Source organism: Phyllobates terribilis, unplaced genomic scaffold (assembly GCF_046119375.1).
Source record: "Phyllobates terribilis strain yellow unplaced genomic scaffold, ASM4611937v1 Scaffold_4__5_contigs__length_816908805, whole genome shotgun sequence".
NCBI classification, from domain to species: Eukaryota; Metazoa; Chordata; class Amphibia; order Anura; family Dendrobatidae; genus Phyllobates; species Phyllobates terribilis.
This window is the reverse complement of record NW_027362764.1, coordinates 273,129,876-273,149,319: the sequence shown is the minus strand read 5'-3', so window position 1 is coordinate 273,149,319 and position 19,444 is coordinate 273,129,876.

Genomic DNA, 19,444 nt, shown 5'->3' with positions numbered 1-19,444 from the left:
TCCTCTGTGACTGGGGGGACAGCAGTCACACATGTTTTTGGACACAGACCTGCCACCTCTTTACCCGCAACAGCCAGTGTGATTGGCAGGTCATCATTTCATTTGGAAGTGGAAACACCAGCTGGTGTTGAGCGCTCTCCAACATCGAGAGCACCACCTTTGGATCAAGGCAACCTAACATTTCCGCCAGCATCTTCCTCACAGACCGGCAAGTTTGCCGGGGACACCCTACTCAACCCCGTCTAAGCACAACAGCCAGCCAGCGGTCCCTCAGATGTGGACAAGTAAAAGACCATTTCCTCCTAGCCATGACAAAGCTACAGAAATGCTGCCTTTCCACCTGGTGGACACAGAGGATTTTCGAGACCTTATGTCCATCGCAGTGCCCCAGTACCAGATGCCCATTTGGCACTACTTCTCAAAGAATGGTGTGCCTGCCCTCCACCAGCATGTCGCACACAACATCACCGCTTCTTTGAGAAACTCTGTGTGTGACAGGGTGCATTTCACCACAGACACTTGGGCGAGTAGGCATGGACAGGGGCGTTACATGTCGCTGACTGGGCACTGGGTAACTATGGTGACAGCAGGAAAAAGGGCTGCTGTCCAAGTCTTGCCGTCCCCACGAGTTGTACGTCAATCCTCTTTATCTAGAAGTTCCTTCACTGCTTATGCCTCCTCAACCTCCTCTCGGTCCTCCACCTGCACCCAAAGCCTGTCTGGTAATGCCACTCGCTTTCTAACTGCGCAGAAGGAATCCTGCACACCTCCTTACTATGCTGGCAGCAGGGCTCAACGGCATCAGGCGGTGTTTACTTTGAAATGTCTGGGAAATGTGAGTCACACAGCTGAGAAGTTGTGGTCAGCTCTGGAGACCCAGTTTCATGAATGGTTGTCTCCACTGGACCTGCAACCAGGGAAGGCCGTGTGCGACAATGCTGCAAACCTGGGTGCGGCCCTTCGCCGGGGCAATGTCACACATGTGCCTTGTATGGCTCACTTGTTGAACCTGGTTGTCCAGCAATTTTTAGCCCACTATCCCGGACTAGATGACCTTCTGCAGAGGGCATGGTCGCTGTGAGCTCACTTCCGCCGTTCGCATCACGCAGCTCAATGACTTACATCTCTACAGAAGTCGTTGGGCCTGCCAGTTCACCGGCTGAAATGCGATGTGCCGACACAGTGGAATTCAACTCTGCACATGTTGCAGCGACTGTGGCAGCACCGACAAGCCCTGGTGCAATAAGTTCTAACGTATAGCCTGGGCCAATGAGATCCAGAGGTGGGTCAAATCACGCTGCAGGAGTGGTCTCAGATCAATGACCTATGAAGTTGACGCGCCCCCTGGGCCGTGGGGTACCCGGAGCTGGGCCGGTAGACTCTGGGGGTTGTAGTCACTGTGGCGGCGACCCGGTCCGTGACCCAGGGCGGTCAATCCAAGGGTAGTTTGTGTATATGGGTTTTATAATGTCCGACTATGCCACCTGTGGAGTGCGGCCAAAGGGGCCGCCGCTGCGGAACAGTTCTCTGAAGCTGGTGTTTTTCCAGCAATGGTATTATTACTCCCCACAGGAAGAGTGTAGCTTCAGGGCAGTGTGGGTGGATGATGGTGGTTGTAGTGCAGGGAGTCAGTAATGAACACAGAGTCCATGTGATGCAGTCCCAAGATCTTTACTCACAGTTGTTGCAGTCCAGATTACAGGTACCAGAGCAATCTCCCCCGTCGTGCTGTGCGTACTCAGTGAGGGGCTCAGTACACCCCCAGATAGCTCCGTAGTACTTAGCAGGACCCCCTTCTGTGTGTCCTTTCTCTGGCCTTCTCCCTGCACCTCACACCCAGTGACACTTCTATCCGGTATCCTCGGGCCTTGGCGGGCGACGTGTGTTCCGTCCCCTGGGTCCTATGTGGCTACCTTCTTAGTGAGACTGCTGTGGACTTTGGCCTGCAGTACATGAAATTCTGCAGCCTCCGGTTTCTAGTTGAGCCTTGCTGTTTCTCCGCTAAATGAGGGACCGGTTCCCCTTATCTGGCCTGACCCCTCTACCTCCTGGTAGCAGCGGGCGTACGGGTGGCCTTCTGCACGGCCCGTACACCTAGGGTCCCTTCGGTTCCTGGAGCCTTCCTGCTCCCACTCCTCTCTTCTCTCCTTCAGTCCTGGGCCTCCCAGCCTAGGCCCGCCTCCGGAGCAGAGCTCATGCAGAGCCTCTGCTCCTGTCACTTCTCCTCTGACTGGCTTGCTCTTTCTAAGATGGCTTCCTATTTATACTCTCCCTGTCATGTGCTCCCGTAAGCTGCTTTCTCCACCCACACCCACTACATAGGACCCTCCCACCAGCTAGGGACCTGGGACTGTGCTCTCCCTTAGGAGCAATGTCGCCCTACCCCCACTGCGGGTATGTGTTGGATGCAGGTGTTAGGGTCCCGAGCCATACTCCTTCCTTACCTGAGGGTGAGATACCACACCTCTGGGTGAGATGCAGTACCTCTGTGGCGACTGAACCCTCAGGGGTACCACACACCCTTCTGCACAGTTTTGAAATGGCGACGAAGATGTTTAGTGCTGACGACGATGCCATTATCAGCATGACTATTCTGGTGATTTACATGCTGGAGCACACGTTAAACAGAATTCAAAGTCAGGTGGTGGGACAAGAGGAGGTGGAGGAAGTAGAGGAGGAGTAGTATGCGGAAGGGATAACATCTCCAAGGTCCAGACGCTTGGCAGCACCAAGGCGTCAGGCATGGGAGGGTTGGGGAGAGGGATTAACCAGGGCGCATGGTAGCAGCCAAACTGTTGAGGAAGGTGCAGGAGCCAAGGAAGAAGTGGAGGACGAACTGGCGATGGGCATGTAAGACTCATCAGATGAGGGAGACCTTGATCACATTTCTGTTGTGCGAGGTTGGGGGGAGAGGGCAGAGGAAGGAAGCATGATTCTTACCTCGCTACCAACACAAAACGACTTGGTCCTCCTGGATGCGCAAGACACTTGAGTGCCTTCTTGCTGCACTACCTGGAACATGACCCTCGGATTGTCAGAATTCGAAGTAATCCCGACTACTGGGTTGCCACACTGTTGGATCCCCAGTACAAAAGTAAATTTGCCGAAATAATTCCTGCCATAGAAAGTGATTCACGCATGCAGGAGTATCAGCAGAGGCTGTTGCAGAATCTTACATGTGCTTTTCCACAAAACACCACGTAGTACACGTAGTGAATCTCACAGTTCTAACTTGCCAACCGTGGGACTGTCGAGTCTTCATCACTCAAACTGTAACAGTAACACAGTATCTGCTGGTAACAGCAATTTTATGGAATCGTTTCACCACTTTTTTAGACCATCCTTTGCAAGGCCACAGGAGACAATAAGTCTGACACATAGTCAACGCCTAGAGAGGATGGTACAGGAGTATCTCCAAGTGAACATCGAAGCTATGACTGTGTCACTGGACCCTTGCTCATTTTGGGCTTCCAATCTGGAAAAATGGCCGGAGCTCACCGCTCACGCCTTGGAGATCTTGTCATGCCCTGCAGCCAGCGTTCTGTCTGAACGTGTGTTCAGCGCTGCTGGTGGTGTGCTGACAGATAAGCGCACACGGCTGTCCACTGTGAATGTAGACAGACTCACGTTCATAAAGATGAACAAATCATGGATCCGCAAGGACTTTTCTACCCCTGTGTCATCCTGGGGAGACTAAAAGCTTGATGATTTGGTAAAATCACCTCACCAACCGTTTTAAGCATCTCTGGGGCAATTGATGCCACTTAAGTGGTGTCTATGCCACAATTTTTGGAAAAAATGGAGACTCTATTTGGAGTCCCCTTGCTGTGTTTTACGTGATGTTGGCATCGTCAATTCCAGGTGGGTTGGGTCGCCCCCCCCCCTTTAACTGTAAGAAACTACATACACTATGGCTTGGGGTAACACAGATGGTTGAGTCTGAAGAGCTGTTTACTCAGAGGTCTGCTCCAAAGCTTCAGTGTCGGCTAGTCAGCGTAGAATTTTTAACTACATCTAGCCTAGGCAATACTTTGGGCGTAGTAGCCCAGCTGCGAAGCAAGCTGCACTGCCTGTGTATCTAATAAGAATTTTTAAATGCATCTAGCCTAGGAAGACTGTGGGGACCCCAACCAAACCCAGACGCTCAGCCCCCCTATCGCCCCCCTTTCCTTGACAATACAATAATGTAACTCTTACAACTGGATGGGTGAGGATCGGTCACAGCTTTATTAACTCTTTATACTCATTCCATTAGAAAGGCATTTTATTTCTAAAATAATTCAGCTTGTTGCAGCATGCCCTGGGTCTCCACTTCGGCAAGTTGGCCAACAAGTGTAACTCTCCAACATGTCCTTTCTATTTCCAGGCCACGGAGGATCCTGCATACTTGTATGCAGGACTGTGACCCCCATCCATCACTCTTAACGCTTGTTCCACTCCGTCCTGGAGTTCTGACAGGAATTTGTCCAGTCCAATATCCATTAAGTGAACACCGTCGGGCCGTATGAGGCCTGCTTTATCTCCTTCCAGTTGTCGGTGTTGTATCACTTCACCGCCTCTGTCTCTTCTAAATTTTGAAATCCGAATATTTATTACCCGCCTTGTCCGTTCGATGGCCGTGATGTCTCACGCACCTTGCCATACTGCTATCGGCACAATCTCTGACCATACTATAGTTAGTTTTGTGAAAAATTCTCTGTAGCGCTCAGTGTCTAGTTTCATTATTGCCATTAGTTATGCGCTCTTGTGATGACCTAGGTCGTTTCTCCGGGCCTGTATAACTAAGATGACCGGACCTCTTGCCTCTCTCCCTACCTTGATTACCTCCATTAGTACCTGTGGCCATAGCAGGCCTCTAATACCTCTCCAGTTGAAATATGTGTTATGAAACTCTAATTTCCTCCTGCCTGGGCGGACTTTCGCCCTTTTTTCTGCCCAATATATACAGTACAGACCAAAAGTTTGGACACACCTCCTCATTTAAAGATTTTTCTGTATTTTCATGACTATGAAAATTGTACATTCACACTGAAGGCATCAAAACTATGAATTAACACAAGTGGAATTATATACTTAACAAAAAAGTGTGAAACAACTGAAAATATGTCTTATATTCTAGGTTCTTCAAAGTAGCCACCTTTTGCTTTGATGACTGCTTTGCACACTCTTGGCATTCTCTTGATGAGCTTCAAGAGGTAGTCACCGGAAATGGTTTTCACTTCACTAGTGTGCCCTGTCAGGTTTAATAAGTGGGATTTCTTGGCTTATAAATGGGGTTGGGACCATCAGTTGTGTTGTGCAGAAGTCAGGTGCATACACAGCTGATAGTCCTACTGAATAGACTGTTAGAATTTGTATTATGGCAAGAAAAAAGCAGCTAAGTAAAGAAAAACAAGTGGCCACTGTTACTTTTAGAAATAAAGGTCAGTCAGTCCGAAAAATTGGGAAATCTTTGAAAGTGTCCTCAAGTGCAGTTGCAAAAACCATCAAGCGCTACAAAGAAACTGGCTCACATGAGGACCGCCCCAGGAAAGGAAGACCAAGACTCACCTCTGCTTCTGAGGATAAGTTTATCCTAGTCACCAGCCTCAGAAATCGCAGGTTTACAGCAGCTCAGATTAGAGACCAGGTCAATGCCACACAGTTCTAGCAGCAGACACATCTCTACAACAACTGTTAAGAGGAGACTTTGTGCAGCAGGCCTTCATGGTAAAATAGCTGCTAGGAAACCACTGCTAAGGACAGGCAACAAGCAAAAGAGACTTGTTTGGGCTAAAGAACACAAGGAATCGACATTAGACCAGTGGAAATCTGTGCTTTGGTATGATGAGTCCAAATTTGAGATCTTTGGTTCCAACCACCGTGTCTTTGTACGACGCAGAAAAGGTGAATGGATGGACTCTACATGCCTGGTTCCCAACGTGAAGCATGGAGGAGGTGGTGTCATGGTGTGGGGGTGCTTTGCTGGTGACACTGTTGGGGATTTATTTAAAATTTAAGGCATACTGTACCAGCATGGCTACCAAAGCATCTTGCAGCGGCATGCTATTCCATCCGATTTGCGTTTAGTTGGACCATCATTTATTTTTCAACAGGACAATGACCCCAAACACACCTCCAGGCTGTGTAAGGGCTATTTGACCAAGAAGGAGAGTGATGGGGTGCTACGCCAAATGACCTGGCCTCCACAGTCACCAGACCTGAACCCAATCGAGATGGTTTGGGGTGAGCTGGCAAAAAGGGCCAACAAGTGCTAAGCATCTCTGGGAACTCCTTCAAGATTGTTGGAAGACCATTTCCGGTGACTACCTCTTGAAGCTCATCAAGAGAATGCCAAGAGTGTGCAAAGCCGTCATCAAAGCAAAAGGTGGCTACTTTGAAGAACCTAGAATATAAGACATATTTTCAGTTGTTTCACACTTTTTTGTTAAGTATATAATTCCACATGTGTTAATTCATAGTTTTGATGCCTTCAGTGTGAATATACAATTTTCATAGTCATGAAAATACAGAAAAATCTTTAAATGAGAAGGTGTGTCCAAACTTTTGGTCTGTACTGTATACGAGTGGCCTATCACCCACACTGTTGGCTTAGCGTCACCTGTAAAAGAAACAAACCACGTTAAGATAACAAGTCCGGTCTCATGTATCTCGCCAAACAAGTGGATCGCCATCTCCCTATCCTCTGAACTTCCGTTTCTGACAGTCCTGCTCTTGCTGCTTCCGTGGCCGCGCCTATGCGGAATGAGTGTGTCCCGTAATCTTTGGGGTGGTTCCCTGCCGATGCTATGCATTTATTAAATATAGCTTGGAACTGGTATCTTGATAATGGCGTTCCATCAATGTGTGATAGGAAGAAATTACTTTGTGATCTGACGGTTATATATGTTTTTACTATTGTTACCTGACTCAGTGTACCGTTTGTGGGTTGTAGAAGTACCCAAGTGCCCCTGCCCGCTGGAACCGTTTTCGATTGGCGTATGCGTAGACGTATTGCATTATTGGCTATGACTACGTCCTGGTGTAATAAGCCTCCACTGGTGGTAATTTTGGATTGAGGGACTAATTCACTTATACATAGCGCCCCGAAGAAGGCGATCGCAAATACAGTAGACAGTAGTGTTGCTTCAAATTGTGAGTGTCATGTTAATGGTGTTAGGGATATGATGTGAGAAATCAGTTTTAGTGACACGGGACGGGACGTCTACACTCCTGACTTGGCTGACCCCTTTTCCACGCTTTTATGGATTGTCTGATGATGAATCGCTTTGTCACATCTCCCCAATTCAGTAGTTGGAAGTGAAATGCTACTCCGGTCAGACACAGCTGCGCTGATGCCCCTGATATGCCCCTCATCATTAGCTGGTGGAGAAATTCTATGGTGACTTGTAATCTGGCTTGTTCACATTGGTCAACCCGTCTGCCTGCTACTAGTCGTGTCCACTCTTCCCATGACTTACCGTATGCTTGCCACATTGACGGGGCAACTGACGCTCTGATTAATGGCATAAACTATTCGCCACTAGATCCCATAGGGAGGGTGGGCAACTGTTGCCCGATGGGTGGGCGTTAGGGAGGAGCTCTGTGAAAATCTGCCAATTGAATTGTGATAAAGCGTTAGCAGCAGCTTTAGAACCCTCAGCATCGTGGCTAGCGCGGACCCATACATTGTGTTTTAGGCACAGGAATGCTAGCCGGCGTAGACGGGAGAGACGATGATGAATTTCTTATTAATGCAGTGCGCTAGGCTGGTGTTTTTTGTTATGAAGCGTATATTTTTGTTAGCCAGGAGCACGCCCCATATTTCTATTGCTACCACTATTGGGAAGAAAAAAATTTTCCGGGCTAGATGCAGCTAAACATTATTATTCATTTCAAAGTTGGTGGAGCTTGGTATAGGTGGCCTAATACAATGAGTACCACACACTGCTACTATGCCCAAAATTATTTTCCAGGCAAGATGAAGCTAAAAATTATTAGTAATTTGAAAGCTGGTGGAGCTTAGTATAGACAGACTAATAGAACAAGTCCCACACACTGCTACAAGCCCAAACCCAAATATTTTTTCAGAGCTAGATGCAGATCAAAATTATTTTGAATTTGCAACCTGGTGGAGGTTAGTATACATGGACTAATAGAACAAGTCCCACACACTGCTACAAGCCCAAGCCCAAATATTTTTTCAGAGCTAGATGCAGATAAAAATTATTTGGAATTTGCAACCTGGTGGAGGTTAGCATAGATGGACTAATAGAACAAGTCCCACACACTGCTACAAGCCGAAGCCCAAATATTTTTTCAGAGCTAGATGCAGATAAAAATTATTTTCAATTTGCAACCTGGTGGAGGTTAGTATAGATAAACTAATAGAATGATGCTATGCCCAAAAGGTTTTACTTCACTAGGTGCAGTAAAAAAATAGGTATTCTATACACAGGTGGTGTAGCTTGCAACACAGATAGGCTACTCCACTGACTAACACACACTGCAAGAGGCCAAAAAGGATTTCCTTTGCTAGATTTAGCCAAATGCTGTGAAAAAACTTGCACAAAACTAAAACAGACCTGCCTGGCAAAAAGTGATAGGAACTGATGTAACCTAGCCCTCAAAAGGACTGCAATTACAATTAGTCTTTACTCCCAACCTATCTATTTAAGAGCACAGACCTGCCTGATAAAAGTGATAGGAACTGATGTAACCTAGCCCTGAAAAGGACTGCAATTACAATTAGTCTTTTCTCCCAACCTATCTATTTAAGAGCACAGACCTGCCTGATAAAAGTCGTAGGAAATGATGTAACCTAGTCCTTAAAAGGACTGCAATCACAACTATTCCCTACTCCCAAGCTATCTGTTGATTTGTGCGAAAATTGGCTTGAAATTAACAAAGTATAGTGCACATAGCAACAGCGGTGCCGTCTAACACGCAGCTGCAGCAGTGAGAAAATGGTGGCGACGGGGAAAATGGCTGGGTCTTAGAGGGCAAGGACATGTGACATACACTGCCAATGACACATGCCCTAGCTTGTGTGAAAAAAAGCAGTTCGCTTCGTGTGTGCGCTGCTGATAGGCTGACAGATTTCTCCTCCCCACTGTAAATGCGGGAAAGAGATCCATCCCCTGCCCCTTACCCCGCCCCGCTGTACACTCAAACTGCGTATTAACATTAATTTTCAGCATTACTGAGAAAAAATCCAGTTATGATTTTGGTGCACGAACTGTTATCGAACATAACCTCGAACAGCCGAATTTTTTTTTCAAATTGTTCGTGTTCGCCGAACGGCTCGAACACCGCCCAAAACAGCTCGAATCTGAGATTGGCGAACAGTTCGAGTCGAACACTGCTCATCTCTAGTCAGTACATTCAACTTTGTACAGAACAAAGTTTTCAATAAGAATATTTCATTCATTCAGATCTAGGATGTGTTATTTGAGTGTTCCCTTTATTTTTTTGAGCAGTGTATATTTTTGGACTTTCGCTGGAATGCTGCACAGGAGAATGGTCTGTGCCCAGAAGTAAGTCCATATAAACCTGATGAGCTTGTTAATTTTTTTGTTTTTTAAAATTGCTCTACCTTTATTTACCAATCCATTTTTCACCTTCATGACCAGGCCAAATTTTACACTTCTGACCAGTGTCACTTTATGAGGAAACACTTCAACATATCCCATTGATTCTGAGAATGTTTTTCATGACATATTTTACTATGTTCGAAATAACTTTGTGAAAATATCGGAAATTTCGAAATTTTAAAATTTTATTTTTTATGCCCTTAAACCAGAGAGTTATGTCACAAAAATAGTTCATAAATATCATTTAACACGTCTACTTTACATCTGCATCATTTTGAAGCATCATTTTTTTTGTTAGGAATACTGATGAGCGAGCACTAAAATGCTTGGCTGCTCATTGCTCGGGTCGGTCAAGTCATAATGCTCGGGTGCTCGACCTGAGCAACAAACCCAATGTAAGTCAATGGGAAACTCGAGCATTTTTCTGGCGCCCTCCCCACCCCCCCAAAGGTCTGGAGGGGGCCTAAAAATTGGCCAAGTCGATGGTAACCGCACTCAAATGACATGGGAACAGCATGGAGAAGAGCCCTGGAAGCATCTCTGACTCCCAGGTCACTGCTTTGAACAATGTTGTCAGAGTGTTACGCCACTTTTATGGACTCACAATAAAAAATACAAAAACTAAACCAAAATGACTTTTCCTGGAAAAATTGTTAAGGAATATTCTTTCCAAGGTTATGACTTGTATATAAGGCAAAAAAAAAAATATGCTACTCCACACCTTGGGCTATGTTCACACTTAGTGTTCTTGATACGTTTTTGCACTTTTGCATTGCTTTAAACGGTGGAAAATATGTTCACCAGTAAAAGTAATTTGAACATTTTGCTGCCTTATCTGGTCATGTGGTGTGTGAGACATGATCAGACACATCCATACAGTGCTGAAATGACATGGGAACAGCATGGGGAAGAACCTTGGAAGCATCTCTGCATCCCAGGTCACTGCCTAAAATCGTGGCCATCAGACATGATCCTATGTTACTGTGATGATTAGACAGACATTTTTGGCAATGTGACAAATATTAAACTCCATTTAAAATGGGCAAGGCGCGTGGCAAGGGACGAGGAAGTGGACGTAATGGTGATGGTGATAGTGCATGCCGAGGCCATGGGCAAGATGAAACTGTGCCTGCTGAGGGAGCACAACAATCACCTACATCATATCGACCTAGTTTCCAGCCCCACTTTCTAGGGGGCCGCGGAATACCATTCTTGAAGCCAGACCAGTGTGAAAATGTTGTTGGTTGGATAGCAGAAAAATAGATAATGCTTCTAGTCAGTTTGCAACCACCACCACTCTGTCTTTCACACGGTCCAGTCTCAGTAACCTTGAGTCTGGACCACATTATCATTATTATTATAGCAGCATTTATTCCATACCGCTTTACATGTGAAAAAGGGGTATACATAGTAAAATCAATTACAATAATCTTGAACAAAAACGTGATGGTGACTGGTAAAGGAAGAGAGAGGACCTTGCCTATGAGGGTTCACAGTCTACAAGAGATGGGTGAGGATACGATAGATGAGGATAGAGCTGGTCATGCAATGGTATGGTGGAGCGAGGGTCGCTGCAGGTTGTATCCCTGTCGGAAGAGGTGGCTCTTCAGGTTCCTTTTGAAGGTTTCGACAGTAGGCGAGAGTCTGAAATGTTGGAGTAGAGAGTTCCAGAGTAGGGGGGGATGCACAGAAGAAATCTTGTATGCGATTGTGGGAGGAGGAGATAAGAGGGGAGTAGAGAAGGAGATCTTGTGAAGATCGGAGGTTGCGTGCAGGTAAATACTGGGAGACTAGGTCACAGAAGTATGGAGGAGACAGGTTTTGAATGGCTTTGCATGCTAAGGCTAGGGTTTTGAACTGGAGTCTCTGGGCAATGGCGAGCAAGTGAAGGGATTGACAGACAGGAGAGGCCAGGGAAAAGCAATGGTACAGGTGGATTAGTCGGGCAGCAGAGTTTAGGATAGATTAGAGAGGTACGAGAGTGTTAGAAGGAAAGCCACAGAGCAGGAGGTTGCTAGTGATGATCACTAGCGTTTTTGCAGATTCTTGTTTTATGAATGTGCGGATCCAGGAGTTTTTTTTAACTTGGATTTGGCATATTCCTCACCCTGATCCTCCTTTCTCCCACCATGCTGAGTGTCCTGAGACAACTCATCCCACACTTGGACACTCCGAAGAGCTGTTGTGTTCATCTTTCCATTTATAGATTCTGGCCTCTGGCTCGGTCCACTTCAAGCGGGGCAACAGAAGATTGCATGTAGCGATGCCCAAATATTTGAGCAGCCATGGTTACCCGAAGGTGACAGTAGGAAAGTGCTATTACTGTTGCAAGTGGTGGATGATGATAAGACACAATGGACAAAAAGTCAGGAGGGGGACCAGGGTGGGGAAATGTAAGACGAGATGGTAGACGATGAAATCGATGGGCCGAATGCCAGGGTCCAGAAACAGTGTCTGCAGGTGACACCACTGCCTCATCCCCTGTTGTATGTGCACACCAAGCCTCTGTCCATGATGCAGGCAAAGATGTCTCCCACCCTGCACCTGTCGTTGCACACTTGCAACCATCACAGTCAGCAACCTTGTTCATGTCCTTGTCCCAGAGCAGCGTTGAGTTGTCCCTACCCCAGTCCTTGGAACACAAGCGCAAATATGCAGCCACCCACTGGTCACAATACTACACTGGCACATTTTTCGATTGCTTGCACTAGAAATGTAGCCTTTTTGGCTCGTGGAGGCGGAAGCTTTCCGCAACCTCATGGTGGTGGCTGTCCCTCAGTACTCGATCCCCAGCTGCCACTATTTCTCCCGGTGTTCCGTACCCACTTTATACAAGCACGGTCCCAGAACATTACCAGTACCCTCACTAACACAGTTACTGGAAAGAACCACCTAACCACAGACACGTGAACAAGTGCTTGTGGCCAGGGAAGGTACATCTCACTGACGGCACACTGGGTTAATATTGTGGAAGCGGGATTCAGTTGGACCCTGGGACGGAACACGTCATCCAGACGCAGAGGATTGTGTGCCCTGGGTCAATCAAGCTTCAACACAATGTTCACAAGGTAGACAGCAGTGGTGGTCGGTCTCCTAGACAACTAGCAAACTCCTTCATGATGATAGTGGCCACCATCTCCATAGCTTGCTGGTTGTCACAAATAATTTGGAGATTCGTGGCAGCTCTGGTTATGTTGTAATTTAAATGTATTTTTTTCATTTTGGTCCAGCAAGGGTTAATGTTAGTCTCTTGCTGGCAGCCTTTTGTTAGCGGTCGGCTGATGTTGGTTTGTACCACTCACACCTCCCTTTAAATAGCCACATAATCCATCAGCTGACCGCCCATTATAGTTCATTCTATGCTGACCTCTTTGAAGGAGCCAGTCTCTGGAGAAGCTGTGGAGTCCGTTGCTATTGCAGCGGTGAAGTTTTTGGTTTTAGAGATAAGTGTATTTTATGTTGTTATCTTCCCATTGTTTGTCTTACCTTCCTTGTGTTGTCCTATCGTAGTGGTGAGACTAGTGTCTCGCTGGCCTGCGCACTAGCCAGGTTAAGTCCAGGGCCAGTGAGGGCTTAGGCACGTGATTGCGCATGGGGGGAAGGACCTGTCTAGGGATGATAGGGGAGCTTAGGGAAAAACACAGGTTGGTGTCAGGAGGTGTCCCTTCCCTTGTTTCCTACCGCTAGGGCCCTCATTCACCCTCTATCTCCCATTGCATCCATGTGTTGTGCCATCCGCCGGACATCCCCTTGTCGTTCCGTGACACTGGTATTTTTCTGTGGGAATGAGCTTGTCTCCAACCAGCCAGGAATATCCAGTGAATGGCATGCCATGGTTTGGTATTAGCATCCAGTACCAGAAGCAAAGCCATCCACAATTTCCATCTCAGGAATTTTATTTGGAAGACAGGCTGCCTAAACATTAGTTTCTCACAAAGGAGCTGAAGACACTGAGTGGCAGTAGATGCAAGCTTCTCCAATATGACCTGTTTGTTAGATAGTTAAGGAGAACAGAATTTGGCTTTGCAAAGGTGCCAGATTACATCTTAAGTCTTATAGATTAATGGAGCCAGTCCACAGCAAAAAAGCAGCCATAGAGTGTCCGGAAACCTTCACACAGACTTTTCTTAACCAGGGCTGCTTCTCAGTAGGGTTTGACGGATCCACTAGAGAATCCTCCGGTGGGCCCTGGCTTCTCCTTCAGGAGAGTTCATAGTGCAAACCTTGCAGCTGCTATGGGGCTCTTGAGTGAGGAGAAAGGTGGTCACTCAGAATCAAATCCTCTGGTGGGCCCAATGTTCTTCAGTCTGACAATGCTTTTCGGTGAGAGTTTTATTTCACCACAGCCATATTCTTTAGGTCGGTGAAAGGACTGGCATATAGGGAAACCGTATCTACTCCAGCTGTCATTTCTCCCATGAAGTTCTCTAATGCAGCTTGTTCCATAAGCAATGGAAGCCCGTCCAACATCAGCTCACACTTTTCGGTGCTTCGACACACAAAGATCTTCTGGCTTAAATTTCATGAGTGCAGAGTTAGGCAATGGCCTAATCTGCAATGCATTTGGAGAAATAACATGCATAAACAAAGCCACGGTTTAGGCCACTTAAGGTCATCATTAAGCGAAACTCATACAGCTTTCCCACAGACTGAAAGAGGGGTATCAATGCATCTTCATATATCTCCTGAGGAATATTGCCAATAAAAATTTCAGAACCATGTGGAGGAGCTTCTCCAACCCAACCTGGAGGAGGGCCACCATATTTCCTTTGTCCATTCTCTTGCACCAGTGATAAATTAGAGCTCCTCATCCACTTGACGAGTCCAGCTTTATTTTTCCTGTTCACAGAGTTGAGCCATATCTGAGGCTCGCAGGCTGCAGTTGCTGCTCACATGGGCGAGCCATTGTACGTGTGCAAGGTTGCAAAGCCTCAGTGCTGCCACCGGGTTCCAGCCATTGTCACACACAACTATGACTGGCTGTATGTTCAGCGGTGAGAGCCACAGATCTGCCTGCTCTGTTACAGATTTCAACAACTCTGCAGCGGTGTGCGGTTTGTCATCTAAGCATATTATCTTCAGCACAGCCTGTTGCCGCTTGGCCGAGGCAGTGCTGCAGTGCTTCCAGCTTGCGACCGATGTAGTCATTTCGGAGAGGAAGGCCAAAGAGGAGGAGGCGGTGCAGAAGCAGTAGGATGTGATTACATTGAGGTTACGCTGGCAAGTCTGGTTTTTATACTAAAGATCCTGCTGTGTTTTTATAGTTTTTTTTTTTAACGTCTCTTCAAATGTGTATTGGAGTGCATCCTAATTTTTGGCATCCCTTGAAATTGCTGCATATGAAAGACCCACTCCTTAATAATGGAAATAACAATTCAAATAGATTCTACAGGGTGGGCCATTTATATGGATGCACCTAAATTAAATGGGAATGGTTGGTGATATCAACTACCTGTTTGTGGTACATTAGTATATGGGAGGGGGAAAACTTTTCCAGATGGGTGGTGACCATGGTGGCCATTTTGAAGTCGGACATTTTTGGATCCAACTTTATTTTTTTTAATGGGAAGAGGGTCATGTGACACATCAAACTTATTGAGAATTTCATAAGAAAAACAATCGTGTGCTTGGTTTTAATGTAACTTTATTCTTTCATAAGTTTTTCACAAGTTTATGACCACTTATAAAATGTGTTCAAAGTGCTGCCCATTGTGTTGGATTGTCAATGCAACCCTTTTCTCACACTGTTGACACACTGAAAACAACACCACAGAAGAAATGCTAGCACAGGCTTCCAGTATCTGTTGTTTCAGATGCAGCACATCTCATATCTTCACAACATAGACAATTGCCTTCAGATGACCCCAAAGATAAAAGTCTAAGGGGGTCAGATCGGGAGAGTTTTCCCCCTCCCATATACTAATGTGCCACAAACAGGAAGTTGATATCACCAACCATTCCCATTTCATTTAGGTGGATCCATATAAATGGCCTCCCTGTATATTCTAGAATATTACCTGCCTTATCTGAAATTCGCTTACGAGTGAGCTATCACAGTATCGATAGCGTATTACACCAATCCAGCCAGGTATTATTGCCTTATACAGCGTTCTGCTGGTGCTGCAGAAAAAAATTCAAATCTATTCTATTCCCTATTGATACCACTGTTAGATGCATTTACAATAGGGACAGATGCTGCTAGTTGGTATCATGAGCTCTAGATGAGTGTTCATGCTGGTCGCATAAACCTCTTCCACAGTCCATACCTCTTTTTTTTATTTGGCCTTATATACAAGTCATGACCCTGCAAAGAATGTTTCTTAACATTTCTTCCAGGAAAATCCATTTTAGTTTAGTTTTTGTATGTTTTATTGTCAGTCCGTAAAAATGGCATAATACTCTGACAACATTGCTCGCAGATATGCTATTGGTCAGCGACCAAGTGTGAATAGGTTTGATCAACACACAACTGGCAGACTTTAAATGGAGTGTAATATTTGGCACGCTCCCTGTTAAAATATACTTATTTACGTATATTTTTATAGAGGTCTTATCAAATGCGATTGATTAAAGAATATATATCACGATATTCTTATAAAAAAATGTAGTGGTTTATTCTTGGATTGTCGGTTAAAAAGAACAATTGCAGTAGTTACATAAAATAGGTGAAATAGTTACAAAGTGATTGTCCATTTGTCCATAATTAGCTTAATAGTTGAGATTCAGCCATCTTTTCCTGGGATCCTGGATGGTAGGTTGTGTCTGTCTGTGCCCAGCATATATGTCAGGGCCTACGTGTTATCTCCTTCCTTCACACTTAGATCCTCCGTCTAGTGTCATTATTAGTGCAAGAGCCCCACCCTGTCTCTAACATGGGGGTATATAGCCCCCTCATAGCATCATATATGGCACTAACTTACACTGAGCTAAAAATAGCCTGAATGTCTAGCACGAGGCTGATGCAATCTTGTGTATGGTACAGAATTAAGAATAAAATGAATATTCGTAATTAATATTTAACACTCCCCAAAATTTCACAATTATTACGGTAGTAATATCGGATCATGTCTGATGAACACGATTTTAGGCAGTGGCCTATTTGTATGATATTGGTCAGCGACCAAGTATGAATAGGTTTGAACAACACACAACTGGCAGACTTTCAATGGAATGTAATATCTAGCACGATCCCAAAAAATTCTGGATTATTAGCGCAGTAATAACCTTGTAGTATGGTATTGGCAATGGTCAGCGACCAAGTGTGAATAGTTTCAAATGACACACAACTGGCAGACTTTAAATGGAGTGTAATATTTGACACACTCCAAAAAATGTGACAATTATTACCGCAGTAATATCTGATTCCGTCTGATGACCACGGTTTTAGGCAGTGGCGTTAGAGATATGGTATTGGTCAACGACTAAGTGTGAATAGATTGAACAACACACAACTGGCAGACTTTAACTGGAGTGTAATATTTGGCACGCTCCAAAAAAATGTGACAATTATTACCACAGTAATATCGGATCACATTTTATGACCACGGTTTTAGGCAGTGGCTTTGTAATATGCTATTGGTCAGTGACCAAGTGTGAGTAGGTTGAACAACACACATCTGGCAGACTTTAAATGGAGTGTAATATTTAGCATGCTCCACAAAATGTATGTATTATTACGGCAATAAAATCAGATCACGTCTGATGATGGACAAGTTTCTCTGATTTCACAATACAGCAATGTGAATAAAATAAAAAAAAATCTGTCTGTATGCTGCTAACAAGCACATAGAGCAGTAAAATGGTGTATTATATTGCTTTTGAAGCAAATAATCAAGATTAAGAGCAAAAAGAATATTAGCCCTTATATCTAGGGCTATGGATATCTGTAACAGCAGCAGCAGACAGAACGTGCAATGGACCCTATTCTGCTGTATACATTATCAACAAACTCTGCCTGCCTAACTGATGCTATCACCAGGATTATTATATGCAGCTGGATTAGTCCTTAGAAGGACTGTTAGTTCAGATGGATATATATCTTGCTGTGGAATACCTATACTTAACTAATAAACCGCCAATTCTCTCCCTCACTCAGCTGCAGCTCTCCCTACTCTGCTTATTTCTGGGGTAGACAGTGATGAGTATAGGGTCCCGGGTCTTATGTAGACCCAATGACGCTATGCGGCAACCAATCACTGTAATGCCACAACCAACATGGCAACATCTTTACAGTGAGTGGCAGGCTATCCCTGCATGTTTATTCGCTGTCTAAAGAGCGCCAGACATGCGGGGCGGGGACCCGAGCTCCCGCCCAAGCATTCCGGAAGTACTCGCCAAGCGCCGAGCATTTTGAACAGTGAGATGCTCGAGCGAGTACTGAGCAGTTGCGAGCACACTCACTCATCACTAGTTAGGAAGATAGAATGTTAAAAGTTGATCAGCAATTTCAAATTTTTCCAACAAAATTTAAAAAAACATATTTTTAGGGACCATATCACATTTGAAGTGACTTTGGGGGCATATATGACAGAAAATACCGAAAAGTGACACCATTCTACAAACTGCACCCCTTAAAGTCTTCAAAACCATATTCAAGAAGTGTATTAACCCTTCAGGTGCTTTACAGGAATTAATGCAATGTGGAAGGAAAAAAAATTAACATTTTACTTTTTTTCACAAAAATTTACTTTAGCCCCAAATTTTTTATTTTCACAAGAGTAACAGTAGAAAGTGGACCTCAAAATTAGTTGTGCAATTTCTCCAGAGCACGGCAATATTCCATATGTGGAGGACAACTACTGTTTGAACACATGGCAGGGCTCGGAAGGGAAGGAGCACAGTTTGACTTTTTGAACGCAAAAATGCCTGGAATCAACAGAGGATGCCATGTTGCATTTGTAGAGCCCTTGATGTGCCTAATCAGTGGAAATTCCCCACAAGTGACCCCATTTTGGAAACTACACCACTCAAGGAATTTATCTATGAGTGTGGTGAGCACTTTGAACCCCCAGGTGCTTCACAGAAATTTATAACGTAGAGCATTGAAAATAGAAAGATCACATTTTTCCCACAAAAAAATGTTCTTTTAGCCCCAAATTTTGCATTTTCATAATTGCACTATGCAATTTGTTGTGCAATTTCACCTGAGTAAGCCGTTACCCAATATGTGGGGGAAAACTGTCCCTTGTGAGGGAAATTCCACTGTTTAGGCACATCAGGGGCTCTCCGCTAATAATTCTAGCCAATTTTGCCTTTAAAAAGTCAAATGTCACTTCTTCCCTTCTGACCCCTGAATGGAATGCAACGTGGATGATGCCCATTTCTCGCCAAATAGTGCTTCAACGGCTCCTTCAATGACTCGTTGAAGCTCTATTTGGTGACAAAAAGCTATCATCTACAATGCATTCTGTTCACCCCTGCAACCTAATTTTTTAAGCATTTCTCAATAAAGTGAAGAATTTTAAAGGGACGGTGAGCATGACCTTCTTCCTTCTACCATTCCAATTTTCACAGTCTGTGATTTTTTTGGGCACGCACCCGAGGTTCCATTCGTCTGGCTTTTCCGATGGTTCTTTAATATAAAGACAAAACAAAGGGGTAGGGGAGAGGAGAGTCAGCTCACCAGATCTGTAGCAGCAGGGAAGCCATATTAGTCTTCGCACGGAGCCGCTCGTTACCAGGTACAGCATGCAGGCAATGTAGAAAGTGATCTCCAGCAAAGAGAATAAAGAGGTAAGTTAAAAATTCATTGTTTTATTGTACATATTTAAAACATTTGCGGTGCCTCCAGTGCTATGAAACCCATAGTTTTTGCTCTTCGCTGGAGATCAATTTCTTAATATAAAAACAGACAAAGTGGTTGGAAATCAGAT